The sequence below is a fragment of the Culex quinquefasciatus genome, chromosome 3, assembly GCF_015732765.1.
Source record: "Culex quinquefasciatus strain JHB chromosome 3, VPISU_Cqui_1.0_pri_paternal, whole genome shotgun sequence".
NCBI classification, from domain to species: domain Eukaryota; kingdom Metazoa; phylum Arthropoda; class Insecta; order Diptera; family Culicidae; genus Culex; species Culex quinquefasciatus.
Genome location: NC_051863.1, coordinates 166234691 through 166250140, shown reverse-complemented (window position 1 = coordinate 166250140; position 15450 = coordinate 166234691).

Here is a 15450-nt window from a genome sequence, read left to right as displayed (position 1 = left end):
GAAGATGCACAATTTCGCATACTTTATTGCAAGATGCTTTAGGTAAACACCGAATATTTAGGTAGTTGAAATTTTAAATAAACAAAAAATGCCATATTTTTTTTTATTTTGTCTGTTTTCGATAAGAATCCGATTAACTTAATCATTTTTTAGGCGATAGACTATTTTGCTAAGCTTCTAAACATATTTTTTGTTGAAAAAATATTTTTGTTGCAAAATTGGGAACAATATCAGTGTCTTGAGTTTGTTTATTGTCCGTTTATTTCAAGGGTACACGCCAGCGATTTTCTGCATTTTTGGTGCAATATAAAACATACCTGGCAACAATGCCAGGCGATTCGAAGAAGAAGATCCACAAAAACAAAATGCGCAGTATGGAATTTGACTGCACGCATTTGCCGAAAGTGCGGCGCGTCGTTTCGAGGCTGGTTTGCCGCGTGTCTTTCTCGGGAATACGCGCAATATCTTTTGCTCTTTGGTCTGACAGGGGGATTGGCAGCCAAACCCACTTTGGTCTGACAGTTTTGGTCTGACAGCTTTATGCTGGATTCTGGTCTGACCACGCGAGGGATTGGCAGTCACACCCCCTTGAATAAACCTCGTTTAGACATAGGCTCTTTGGTCCAGACACCGTCAAAACTGCATTTTAAGTTTTCATATGGCTTTTTCAAATGTTAGGCTAGATTTTTGAAACTCTTAACAACTTTTTTTTGAAAGCCGTATCACTTTTCATTTACGTCCAAGACAGTGTGAATCGATTGAAATGGAGCAATATTAAGATTTTTTGTAAAATGTGATTTTTGTGAAAATGGACGAAAATTGCATTTTTTTTTGACCACCCCAACAAGGCGTAGGTCGCCCCAATGGCAAAAAAACGGGTCTAATTATTTTGGCCAAAGAACCCCACTCAAATTTTGATACAAATCAAAGCAATTTTAATTTTTTCCTTTCACTTTCTAATGAAACTGTTGATAAATAAAAGATTTCCAACATAATGGCATTTTTTAAATTATTCAATTTAAAAAAAAAATCATAACCGCTCGCCTAACATCTTCCTATAGTGCGTCCTTGACGACCTTTCTGAGAGAGGATCCAAGATCGGAGGTAACTGTCCCCCCCCTCTTCTTTCCTCTACAGGGCACCGAGTCAAGAACGCGGACATACGAGGATGGAACCGGTTTGGAAGCAACACGCCCGCGAGCAGTTCATAGCTCTTCTGCCTCTGCCAACATTCAACAGGATTGCCCGCAACTAATTTGTAGCATCACACTTATGGCAAAACTCAAAATTCCTAAAGTCATGCCCAACTCGACGCCCAAAGTCTTAAATCTGTAATCTGCAAGACGAATCTTTGTTCTAGCGTGTGATATAATCTTTTGAAATTATTCAATTAATTTAACTATTCTATAGAAGGCGCGACGCGTGTCTCGCCTTCATTTGCGACTTGTCAGGAGCAGATCTTCCCCGTCGTCAGCCGGTCGTTGTCTGCTTAGAGACATAGTCTGGGATTTTTTTTAGGAAAACGGAGTGTTCAAAATTAACTTTATGCAATTTTTTTTAATTTGGAAAATGCTTTACATTGAAAAGTTGACCATTTGAAAACGTCTTTATTAACCAATTGCTCAGTAAAAGTTAAAACAAATTTATGAATTTTCAGCCCCACCGCCCTCAACCAAATTCCACAACCAACAATCTTCAATCTCCACACCAGCAGATTGACCGCCGTAAAAGTGCGCCCGGCCGCTCGTGATATTTGCGTGAATTCCCCATTTGTGAGAATTACGGTGGCGACACGCGTGACCGACCAGCTGAGAAATCTTCAAAAAATCAACCCGCGGACGATCATTTGGCGCGACATAACGATCAATATATCATGATTGGACGAGTTCCGGAATGTGGCGGCGGCTGGCGGCAGGCGACAGTCGGTTGACGCCACGCCGCCGCGGGTCTGGCCACGTGACGTGACGCTTGAGGGGATCTTTTTGGGGCTTTTTTGATATTATCGGGATTTTGTCTGTTTCTTGCTGATAGATAGTAATGTACAACTATTGACGCAAGCATTTTTGAAGTTGATGTCAGTAAATGCTTCTGATATGTCAGGGTATGATAGATTCGGGCTTCCTGAACACGCTGCAATCGACAGAATTGAATTTTAGTAAATTCCCTGCCAATAAATACAATTGCAAATTTCGAGTATAAATGTTATGGAATAATCTTAAGCTACCATGCGCACCCACGTGTATTTATAGGGGTAGCAAAAGCACCAAAGTGCGCACGGTTCCTTATAAGAGGGTGCGCATGGTATCTTAAGATTATTCCTTAGAATTTAAAATTTTATTTATTGGCTGAGAATTCACTAAAACTCAATTATGTCGATTAGAGCATGTTCAGGTAACCCAAATCTATAATACCTTGACAAAACTGAAGCGTTCACTGACATCGACTTCAAAATTGTTGAGATTATTATCCAAAGTGATTTTTGTAGGACACTTCGGATAATCGATTCTTGACTGCAAGTTACATTTTTGTGAACATTGTCAAGTCAAATAACGAAAGCCCCGATTCTAAAAAAATGAGTTATTTTTTCCAAGGCATATAAAGATAAATGGGCCGAAATTATGTTTAAATTATTTGATTTATTGAAGCCCGCCTTAAGGCTCTGAAAAGCATCATTTCTGATCGGCCTTCTGGCGGCCATGTTGGTTTTAGAAGAAATTGTTCAAATCTTGATTCAGAATGTATCAATCCAAAAATGGATTTCTTTGTGTTGTTTGTAAAAGCAGTTTACATATCGTGATATTTTTTTCATTTCAACTTACTATTTCTGGACCCTGAAGTCAGAACCATCATTGACAGTTATTGCCCAAAAAGTGAAGGACACCATCTACGACCTTAAAGTGGCGTTTGGTTGAAGAGGACTAAACAAAAACAAATCATATCAAAAAAACTTTTTCGAAACAATTTTTTGTGGAACTATATACAGCTGAAAGTTTCCACCAAACAGGTGTAACTTTATCGAAAGTTCACCCTGGGTGTCGAATCTCGAAAATGTAAATTCGACCCTTACCTTACCCAAATCTGTTCTGAAGGTTTCGAAACCTTCGAACATCTGTTTTGTGCGCATTTTATGGCTGGAAATTTTCCATGTTCTTGGCGTCTCTAACGCTTTACCAGAAGTGACATTTTGGAGCGTTTTCGATCATTCGACATTGGGGCTGTACCTTCCTGCTTGGCTGGGTGTTAGCCAGGTTTGGTGATTTCTGTTTTTAATAGCTTAATTTAGCTGTGCGCTATCAAAGGTTTACGATACGGCGACGACGACGGCCTACGTGAGGTAAACAAGATCGTAAAACTTTTCTTCTACAGGTTTATTTTTTAGCATCCATCACCGGATCTAGAGAGAATGCGATTTTTTTTTCGCAAATCATGTTCTACCTGGTTGAGAAATATGTTGAAAAAATCTCCAAACCGGCGCAGAAAAAAAAAATCATTGCTAGCTTGGAATGTTTACGATCGAAGCAAGAAAAAAAAGTTGTGGGTGTCGTAAAGAGGTGATAAATTTCTCCACCAAGCGGATCCGCCTCTCAAGATTATTTATATGCAAATCAGCTTGAACCTGAATTTGAACAATGTTTGCAACCCGAAATGGAATGGCTTGATCTAAAAATAATTTTCTCATATTTCATTATTCGATGTTTGATGACATTGGGTTGGGTAGGTCAGAATTTGTAAACAGTAATCAATAATGTATTCGGTTAGGACAAAACCAGTTATGACTAAATATATTTTTCGAAATCCTGGCTTCAGTTTTAAATCAATGTTTTAATTTTAGAATTGTTGAATGCAATGCAACGATGTATAACTGAAGCAATTAACTTTTTAGTTTTTTTAGACATGAAAGAGCAAATGAGTCTGGTGTAGTTTGATGGTTCTGAACATTTAGAGTTTACATTCAATGTAAAAAAATAATCGTTTGAAGGAATGAATGCAACATTACAAGTGTTTTAAATTTTTGCCGATTTTTATGTTACATACATTTAGGACGATGCATTGTTTATTTAATGAAACATTTGTTTCACCACTTGATTGTTATTTGACAAGATATGTGTCAACTCCATAACATATTCAAAAAGTATTAATTTTCGACACAAGTGCAGAAAATTTAAACTTTTCAGTGTTCAAATGGATACTGAAATAGTAGTTTATGCAACAAGTTGCAAAAAGAAGATTTTTCAGCACGAGTCGTACATTTATCCAACGAGGTTTACCGAGTTGGATAAATACGACGAGTGCTGAAAAAATCAAGTTTTGCAACAAGTTGCTTACAACATTTTTTGCAATACCGACAAAGCGCTTCTTGAATGAAATTTCATGTCAAACATCCATGTGTTTAGTAAATCTACCGCTCAAAACTAAAAATATTGAAAAATGTTACTTTTCGATACTAGTGTAGAACTTTTCAGCACTGGTATTGTAAGGTATTATTTTTCCATTCTGTTATTTTTGGTAGGGAAAAGTAGGCCGTTTCGTTTCTCCAGAAGGACAGGAAAAGTTGACAGTTTCACAGCGGGATTGCAAAAAAGTAGTTTTTGCAATTCCTTCGTAAAACTACTTACTTTTCCTGTCATTCTTGAACGACGAAAAAGCCTACTTTTCTGTACCAAAAATAACAGAATCGAATAGCAACACTTTTCAAAATAAATGCTGAAAAGTAACACTTCTCAACATTTTTTTGATTTAAACGATTTATTGACAAAATACATGAAAATTTGACATAAAATTTCACTCAGTGTGTTTTTCGGAATTGCAAAAAATGTTGTTTGGAACTCGTTGCAAAACTTGATTTTTTCAGCACTCTTCATATTTATCTAACTCGGTGAACCTCGTACGACTCGTGCTGAAAAAAATCTCTTTTTGCCACTTGTTGCATAAACTACTATTATGCAACAAGATGCAAAAAGATGTTTTGTTCACCACGAGTCGTACGACGAGTGACGAAAAAATTTAGTTTTGCAGCAAGTTCCATACAACATTTTTAATAATTCCGAAAACACCCTTTTCACAGAATTATCAGTCAAATGTGCACGTTTAGTCAATAAATCGTTTAAATCTGGAGTTTTTTTTTGAAAATGACCAATAAACCAAATTTTCAATTTTTGCTTTTTGGTTGTTTTTTAATTCCCCTGACTCAAGGCGGTTCTAAAAACACCCAAAAAGCAAAAACTGGAAAATTGAAAAGTAGAACTTTAAGCATTTGTTTTGAAATGAATTATTTTTGGTAGAGAAAAGTAGGCTGTTTCGTCGCTCAAGAAAAACGAGCAAACCATGGTTGTCTCTCACCCAGTCGGCTTGGGTTCGATCCCAGACGGTCCCGGTGGTATTTTTCGAGAAGAGATTTGTCTGACCACGCCTTCCGTCGGATGGGGTCGGTATAACCTAAAGGGTTAGGTCGATAGCTCAGTCTAGGTGTAGGAGTTGTCTCCCTGGGTCCTGCCTCGGTGGAGTCGCTGGTAGGCAGTTGGACTCACAATCCAAAGGTCATCAGTTTGAATCCAGGGGTGGATGGAAGCTAAGATGTAAAAAGAGGTTTGCAATTGCCTCAACAAAATCATGCCTTCGGACACTTAGTTTCGAGTAGGAATCTTGCAATCGAGAACGCCATAGCAATGTTGTAGAGCGAATAATTTTAGGTCAACGGGAAGTGGGGCAAATCTGGACACAAAGTTCAAAAACGTCAAAAATCTTAAAAAGGCTATAAATTAGGCAAAATTTAATTTAATTTCAAAATTCAAAATGTATCTGAAAGGGCTTATAAAATGCAACAAAATACAGGGAGAAGCATCCCAATTGGTTAAATCTAAAGGGAGTTATTGGCAATTTAGTGAAAAAATAGCATAATTAAAAACCCAAATAAAAAAGTGTTCCATCTAGATATCAACTCGGTTCGACCTGCAGCTTGTAGGGGACATCTACTGCCCATAATTGAAAATTCGGCTATTATGCCAAATCAAGTATTCCGAGAAAAACGCGTTTTAGTGTTTGACACAAAATCTCCGTCAAGGTAATTTCCCATAAGAGTGGCATATTAGCCGTTTGGTTTTTCGCATCGGCAGCCAAGTCTAGACACTATTTCAGTAAAATTCAGGTTCCAGAAGATGCGTTTGAACGTCCTCTACCACCTGGTGCTTATATCTCGTTTTTGCCAAAAGTGGATATTAGCCGTTTTTTTCAATGGTGGGCAGTCTAGGACTACCATCTAAGACGAAGAACGCTTGGTTATTTTCTGATGATAATTTTATTATATTCGTGTTCCTGAGACAATTTTGCAATAGAAACATACACAAAAATGTTTATTTTCATCAATTTATTTTTTTTTAAGTTGAAGTTGCATTCTTTTTTGCTCAAATTTTTTTTCATGGTTTATTTGATGGAATTATTTCACAGATAACCAGTTAACATAAATTTGACAAAAGTTTAATTTTTTTTTTGCAATTCGGCAATTTTGTTATTCTAAGATGATGGGACAAGTAAATAATGTCATAACGGAGAACATTTTCAAACTTTCGTAAGGGCATATTGACAATAAAGATTTCTTTGTCGATGTACCCTAGTCCGGCCCGTGAAGCCAATTCGGCCCGCGACAGCTTTTCAAAATAGTTCTATGACCGGCCCTTCATAAAATATTCAATAAATAAATTGAGTGTCTAAATAAAAAAATATCTTGTGAATCAATTTTTCAGATATTATTAAAAAAAACATTTATTTGTTTATTTTGCTTTTGACATACAATGTTGCTAATTCTGTTGAAAGTAACAGTGTTCACCTTTCTGCCTCCTTCCTGACCCGCCGTTTCTGCACCAACCTTCTGTTGAGTTGCCTCGGCGTTTACACGACATCATTCCCGCCCAAAACTTTGTCGCGTGTGGTTCAACTTTCTCGCTAAATAAAAACGTTCTTTTTGTGAAGTTAAACGCGAGTGTTTTTCCTTTCGCCGATTTTCGTCTCGTCGCGGTAATCCGCTGTGCACTCCTGACCAAAGTCCGTCAAATTCAACTTTTGTTAGGATTGTGCCTTTGTATTTTTTTAAATGATTTTATTTCACATCTAAACATTCTTTATGCAAAATATGAAAAATATGCAAAAAGATTGCAATAGACACTGAATTGTAATTTCTAAAAGATTTGGATGTTAATATTTCTAATGCAATTGTTTCTTTTTTGAGGATTTTGATTAATTATTATTTCAGTGCAACTTTTCAATGATAAAGTTTTGCTGTGAAAAAGCTTAAAAAGGCAAATTAATCATATTGAAAATAAAGATCGCTGCAAATATTTAAAAAAACGATCTAAAGAAGTTAAGAAATTAGATAGCCTTTTTTCATAATCTTCAATAATTCTAAGACATTTGAAGAATGACGAATCAGATATATATTTGTATACAATTTTTTTTAACTTCATGTCTTTAAAAAAAATTGTTTTGTAAAATATTTGAATAAAGGTGCACAACAACGCAAAAATTATTCATTCCTAGAGAAGATTTGAATCCAAATTTCGTTTTAATAAATTTTATCTTGTCTCGTTGATTTTGCAAACTAACTAAAAGCTTGCAACGACGAAATTTTGATATTTTTTTTAGTTAATGTTGTCAGGGAATTCAATTTCAATCGACAACAACAATATCAACACAATTTTGTCCAAACAAATTATTTGAATCTTATTTGCATCACTTGTATAGGTATGTATTTGTTTACTTGAACTAACCTATTAAAATAAATTTTAGGAAAATAAATGTTTTTGGTTTTTTACTTTCACCAACATTAGTTCCGGCCCACTTTAGAAAAATCAGATCTGGTTGGGATCAGGTTGGGCACCCCTGCATTAAAGTTTAGGTCTATTTTCCTTTTGTGTGATGTAGTGCTGATTTTGATTTGATTCAAAAGCCCTTCTAAAACATTTCCGATGAAGTTTCACACACCTATAATCACTTTTCCTCAAGCTTCATAATAACGTACAATTTTCCCAACAAATTTTCACCTGCGCCTCCCTCGTCTCGAGGTGAAGGTGAGTCAATTTCATGCTCTGCCCGAGTGCCGTCGATAATTTCGTTCAATAACAGGCCGCGCTCTTTACAACATATCGCACACCAAACCACATTGTAATTATTACCGCCGTCGTTCTCTTCCACGGCAACGTCTTCCAACAGTGTGCCGCTGGCCATCCGTTTACAACACGTTCTTCTTTTATATACTTCTAATCCAATCAAACCTCATAAAAATTACTTTGTCTTGTTGTTTTTGTTGTGGCGTTTTTCACTTCTCATGGTTTCGAATCGACACCTCCTCGGCACTTTAACAACAGACCCCCACGTGTAGCAACTCTTCAAACAATCTCCAGCAGCAATTCTTCAATCCACTGCAATAGCTCAAATCTCGTTGAGAACGCTACAGTTCAGGGGGGCTCGTGGGTGATTTAAACAGTAGCACGACGTGGAGTCTTTTTGTCCAAAAATATGAAAAAACGAAAAAACGAAACTATTGGCACTACGCCCCCCGGGGCATGGCCTTCCTCTAACGTGGGATTTCTGCTCCAGCGCCTCTGACGAGACAGGAGAAACCGGGACCGACGTTTTACTTCACCATCCGATAGAAGCTCAGTGGATAAGGCGGGAATCGAACCCGCGTCTCATAGCATCATCGGGATCGGCAGCCGAAGCCGCTACCCCTGCGCCACGAGACCCAGTCCAAAAATATATTCTTGTTTAATCCCCCTAATGGGGTGCTTAATGACCGGCGATTGGTTGACGAAATGTTCAACCCCGCTGTCTTCTTCAAAGAATTTGCAACCGAGTGTCGTGGACCTCAACAATGGAAGAAACAGTGAGATGTTTTTGTTCTTCGTAAATGAGCAGGTCCGGAGTTGAAGAAGATCGGAGAGCACTTTTGCAATTGAAATTTTTAAATTGCACAAACCCGTCCATCAATTATATATCTCTCATTATAGTGTCGTTTTTTCCATTCTTTTGCTTCTTGTTTTGTTTTGCACTCGGAATTCCATTCACGTTCGGTGTGAGTGACGGCGGCAATGGTCGGATTTCACCAGCCCACGTGGTTCACAGGGGCATCTCTTTCGAGATGATGATATGCATTGTACTGAGGGGATCAAGATGGACCAAATCTGTGACTTGATACTTGAATCGAAGCATTTATTGCATTGCAATGTTTTGTTGTTCTTTTTTTCTAATTTGATTAACGATCCTTCTAATAACATGTTTTTTTTTTATCATTAGTCCCAAAACTGTCTCATTTCATGTTGCTCAAAGTTGTTTATCAAGATTAGTCGAACAATCATCGCACAATGTATAATTTATGTCCATCGATTGGCATATGATTTAGTGCAGCAAGTTCTCCTTAAAGATATTGCGCATCAGCAACTCCAAATCGTATCACTGATTAAATTTCGATGTCCACAAAAAGCAGCCCAACCAGTTCCCAGACCTTTTACTGCACAAAAAATCTCATTTCCTTCATTTTACCTGGTTTGTTTACGAAAATCCGTGTACGAGCAGCAAAAGTACGTCTGCCTCGTCCGAAATTATTTATAGCACAATTTTCCAGCGAATTCTTTTATTGGCCCTGTTTCGGGGATTGGATCTGGGACCATCCTTTTTGGGAGTGGGTTTTTATTTTTAGCATGCCAGCAACAATTAGGTGGCGGACGATCCGGTTTTTCCTTTTTCGGAGATGCCAATGTTTCGCTTCGAGAGCTAATGACACTTTCATGTCCAGTTCGTTTTGCACAATTTTTGCGAACCCAGTCTGGTCAGTTGGAAGTGTTTTTGCATTAATGGCGTATCTTAAAGGGTAAAATTTTCTGTCAATCTTTTTGATAAACTTAGACCCGGTGTTTTGACATGGATTGTTGTCATACCATCGGGGTTCACCCCTTTTAAACGGTGCTCACAAACACTACCAAACGTTTGTTTTGGTAGTGTGCGTAAGCGCTGTATAAAAAGTGACAGTTCGTCACTAACCGTGTCAAACCACTGGGGGTGTAGTTAGCTGTTATCACAAATATTTGTAATCAAATCAACATAAAAAACTAACTTAATCCACCTATGTGGTTGGAGCCTTCCTCACCTATTACCAACAATGGCTGATATGATGGAATTGTACAAAAATTTCATCTATTTTTAAGATCCGGAATAAAAAAGTACATAAATATCACTTAAGTGGCCATATCTCGAGACAGGGTTGCCAGATCTTAAATGTTTTAGACTCGTTGGAAAGGTCTTTTGATAACCCAACCAACGATGGGTTGGATGGTGGATCCGAACATAGTTTACATACATTTAAGTAAGATCCGGCATACAAAAAGTACATCAATATCACTTTTGTGGGCATATCTCGAGACAGGGTTGCCAGATCTTCAATGTTTTAGGCTCTTTGGAAAGATCTTTTGATAATCTAACAAACGATGGGTCGGATGATGGACCTGGACATAGTTTACATACATTTAAGTGAGATCCGGCTTTCAAAAAGTACATCAATATCACTTAAGTGGGCATATCTCGAGACAGGGTTGCCGGATCATCAATGTTTTATGATCGTTGGAAAGATCTTTAGATAACCTAACCAACGATGGGTTGGATGGTGGATCCGGACGTAGTTTACATACATTTAAGTGAGATCCGGCTTCCAAAAAGTACATCAATATCACTTAAGTGGACATATCTCGAGACAGGGTTGCCAGATCTTCAATGTATTAGACTCGTTGGAAAGGTTTTTTGATAACCTAACCAACGATGGGTCGGACGATGGACCCGGACATAGTTTACATACATTTAAGTGAGATCCGGCATCCAAAAAGTACATAAATATCACTTAAGTGGCCATATCTCGAGACAGGGTTGCCAGATCTTTAATGTTTTAGACTCGTTGGAAAGGTCTTTTGATTACCCAACCAACGATGGGTTGGATGGTGGATCCGAACATAGTTTACATACATTTAAGTAAGATCCGGCATACAAAAAGTACATCAATATCACTTTTGTGGGCATATCTCGAGACAGGGTTGCCAGATCTTCAATGTTTTAGGCTCTTTGGAAAGATCTTTTGATAATCTAACAAACGATGGGTCGGATGATGGACCTGGACATAGTTTACATACATTTAAGTGAGATCCGGCTTCCAAAAAGTACATCAATATCACTTAAGTGGACATATCTCGAGACAGGGTTGCCAGATCTTCAATGTTTTAGACTCGTTGGAAAGGTTTTTTGATAACCTAACCAACGATGGGTCGGATGATGGACCCGGACATAGTTTACATACATTTAAGTGAGATCCGGCATCCAAAAAGTACATAAATATCACTTAAGTCGACATATCTCGAGACAGGGTTGCCAGATCTTCAATGTTTTGGACTCGTTGGAAAGGTCTTTTGATAACCTAACCAACGATGGGTCGGATGGTGGATCCGGACATAGTTTACATACATTTAAGTGAGATCCGGCATCCAAAAAGTACATCAATATCACTTAAGTGGCCATATCTCGAGACAGGGTTGCCAGATCATCAATGTTTTAGGCTCGTTGGAAAGGTCTTTTGATAGCCTAACCAACGATGGGTCGGATGATGGACCCGGACATAGTTTACATACATTTAAGTGAGATCCGGATATATGTGAAAACACATTTTTATACATAACTTTTGAACTACTTATCGAAACTTCAATCTGTATAAAACTCGATCTATGGGACCCTAAACCAAGTCGAATGCAACAGGTTCGGGTTAAATCGGTTCAGCCAGTGCCGAGAAACATGAGCTAGTTTGTTGGTCACATACATACATACACACACACATACACACACACATACACACACACATACACACACACATACACACAGACATTTGTTCAGTTTTCGATTCTGAGTCGATATGTATACATGAAGGTGGGTCTACGACGTTTTTATGCAAAGTTCATTTTTAGAGCAGGATTATAGCCTTACCTCAGTGAGGAAGGCAAAAATACAACTTAATATGTCATACAATTGTAATAAAAGCTTGGTCAGTGTTTTCTAACTTTTTAGAAAGACAGGTTCATTTGCTTTGAATTGTTTTAACTTTTAATACAGTACTTGTTCGGTAACTGGGCTGAGAACCTAGCCCAGTCACCGAATGCTGCTCGCTAACTGGGCTGAGCGAAAAATAACGAGGAAACCCCCGATGCAAAGTATTTTCCTAATGAAATATAAAAATGAAAGTTAATCAATTTTGTTTACGATGCTTACTTTTCGTGTTTTTTAAATTGTGACTTGAAATTTAATAAAAGTTTTAAAAAAGTTTTTTTATTTATACATAGAACATGATTTCATTAACCCCTCGGTCATTTCGGTTTGTTTTGGTATTTTGACGTTTGTCTGGTTTTTAACTGGGCTACGGCCCAGTTATCGTGCGCCCAGTTAAAAAGCAACCCAGTTAAACAACGCCCTGTTTCAGAACAACTACTGTATGTCTAATTTCATGTCTGAAATTGCTCAATAAGTTTTTTTTCTCGACCTTCTCAGATTTCAATGAAACTTTGTAGACATGTTATCCTACGCTTTTGTAAACCATTTTTGTGTATATGGAGCCAATTTCACTCGATAATGACATTTGAGAACAAACTTGTAGGAAATTTGACGAGCTTTCCGAAAAATTACACTGAAGGAAAAAAACATGCAACTTTTATGAGAATTTTTGGATTTTTAAGCTTAAAAGTAAAATTTAAAGGTAAGCCACGATATTTTTTGTTAAATTTTTTTGTGAAAATAGCCTAAGATGTTACAAAAAGACTCACGAAAAATGCAGAATGGAGCAACTTACCTGAAAAATACAAAAATCATTTACTAAAACTTTTTTTTTTTTTTTTAAAGTGTTCTAAACGTCAAAATTTTCAATAACCAAAAATCGATTCTTCAGAAAATTTTACATAAGAGTCTCCATATTGACCACTGTCCTAAGTCTAATCCTTGTTAACATACAGCGGTTTTAAAAATGCTGAAAAAATTGTTTTTTTTTACAATTTCTATATGACAGACTTGATTTTTCAGTCTCGAAAATATTTTATCCGGAAAGCTCGTCCGATTCCCCATAATATTGTCTTTAACCACATTTCAATTGGAAGTATGGGCTCACATATATAAGCTAATTGCATTACTCATAACTGAAAACTGAATATTTTTTTCAGTGTAGTTCAGTGGATGGTAGTAACCTGGATAGTGAATAGCTTAAATCATAAAAAATGAGTTATTTCGAAAAGTGGTCGAAGACAATCTTATGGAAAATTGAACGAGCTTTTCGGTAAAAATATTTTTGAGACTGAAAAATCAAGTCTGTTATATAAAAATTGTAAAAAAACATCAAAAAATAAATTTTTTCAACATTTTTTTATTTTTTACTTCTTCTTCTAACTTCTTAAGGATTGGACTTAGGACAGTGGCCAATATGGAGACTTTTATGTAAAATTGTCTGCAGAATCGATTCCCGTATTCAGTTTTTGAAAATTTTGACGTTTAGAGCACTTAAAAAAAACAGTTTCAGTAAATGATTTCAGGTGAGTTGCTCCAATCTGCATTTTTTGTGAGTCTTTTTGTAACATCTTAGGCTATTTTCACAAAAAATAATGAACAAAAAAAGTCGTGGGCTCACCTTCAAATTTGACTTTCAAACTTAAAAATCAATAAATCTCATAAAAGTTTCGTGTTATTTTCCTTCAGTGTATTTTTTTCGGAAACTATGCCAAATTTCCTACAAGTTTGTCTTTGACCACTTTGATACGATGCAACGGCTTCGAGATACAAAAAAATAATACTCTTACGCCCTTCTCAAATGTCATTATCGAGGGGAACTGGCTCCATATACACAAAAATGACTTACATAAGCGTAGGATGACATGCCTACAAAGTTTCATTGAAATCGAAGAGGGTCCGGTACAATCGATTCCCTATTTGACATTGAACTGCTCTCCAATCAATGTATTGAATCAATTTTTTTTTAAATCCAGACATTAATAGTTTTTTTTTGCTTAAACTATTTTTAATCATTTTCTATATAAATTTTTCAGAAGTTGAAAAAGGGATCATAAACTAACATTTTTTTTAACTTTACTTGAATAAATTCAATATTTAAGCCAGTTTTGTCCTCAAATCACTCCCCAAAAAACGTTCGCAAAAATGCTGCGCAATTTCCCAAAATTTTGGACCCACAGTCCCCGATAAATTATGCCAAAAACTGCGCCAGCTAAAAATAGCCTCTCGCGAACCACCTTGAACGAGTAAACCTGGAGGGCCGAATCCAAAATTGCCCTCCAAAAAAAAAAAAAAAAACTTGCCGTTTCTTCTTCCTCGCTGGGTGCTGGTATGCAAATATTACCTCAGCCGGGTCGGGGCTACGTGACCGCAGCCCATCTTTCGGGCATTCCACCGGAGAGCTTTCTGGATGCATCCGCCTCGAACCGGATTGCTATTTTTGGGGGTTTCGCGCCTGCATGCATCGAAGTCTCTCCGGTTTCGGGGCTAAAAATAAACTGACCGCAGCTTGGGCAAGTCCATAATTTGCGAGTTGTTATTTTTGAGCGTTGGTTCGGTAACTCTTTTGGGATGCGTGTTTTTATATGTTGTTTCACAATAAATTGAGTGAAATGCGGCCCTTAGTTGGCATTCGAGTATAAGCACAAATCCCAGCAAAGGGAATTTAATCAGTACTTTACATGGCTTTGTTTATTGTAATCCGAACAAATCGCCGGCAAACTTCCAGAACATTTCAAACCAATCAATCAACTGTAAATGTCAGCGCCAAGCCAAGCCGGGCTTTTCGCGTTGACGAACTATGAGGAAGTACAAAATCTACATTGATTCTAATCGAAGAAGCTCTCCGGCGATTCGTCTGTATAGCGGAGGGTGTTATCTGGAATCAAACAACACTAATGCTAACGGCGAACAGAGCACACCTGCTTCTGGTGATGCTGCGTGTCGAAGGGGGGCTAGGGAGGGAGGGCTTTAGAACACCTTCTCAAACAGAACCTCTAATAACAATGATGTTCGTCGTCGTCGTCGTCGTACACTCAATTAAAACACCTTCGAAACCTGGCCAGCGGCGGCCGACAATTCCTAAATGTCTTCCTGGTTTGGGCCCCCACGTTAACGTTCTACGCTTGAAACTTGTCAGAATCATGTGCTCGCCGTGTGATCAGCAGCTCATTGAGCCCCCCGCGAGAAACTTTACTAATATGTATGGAATTATGACAACGTAGGGTCTAAGTGATTTGGGTGGTCAGGGTTTTGATGGCACCTTAAGCGTTTCACGAGATTCGTCATCACGCGCCCTGTCACGATACCTGCAGGGGGAGGTAAACAATTAATGGTCGCGTGTTTGGGTTTGCTGTACAATGTTGCTTGAATGTCTGAGGTGTT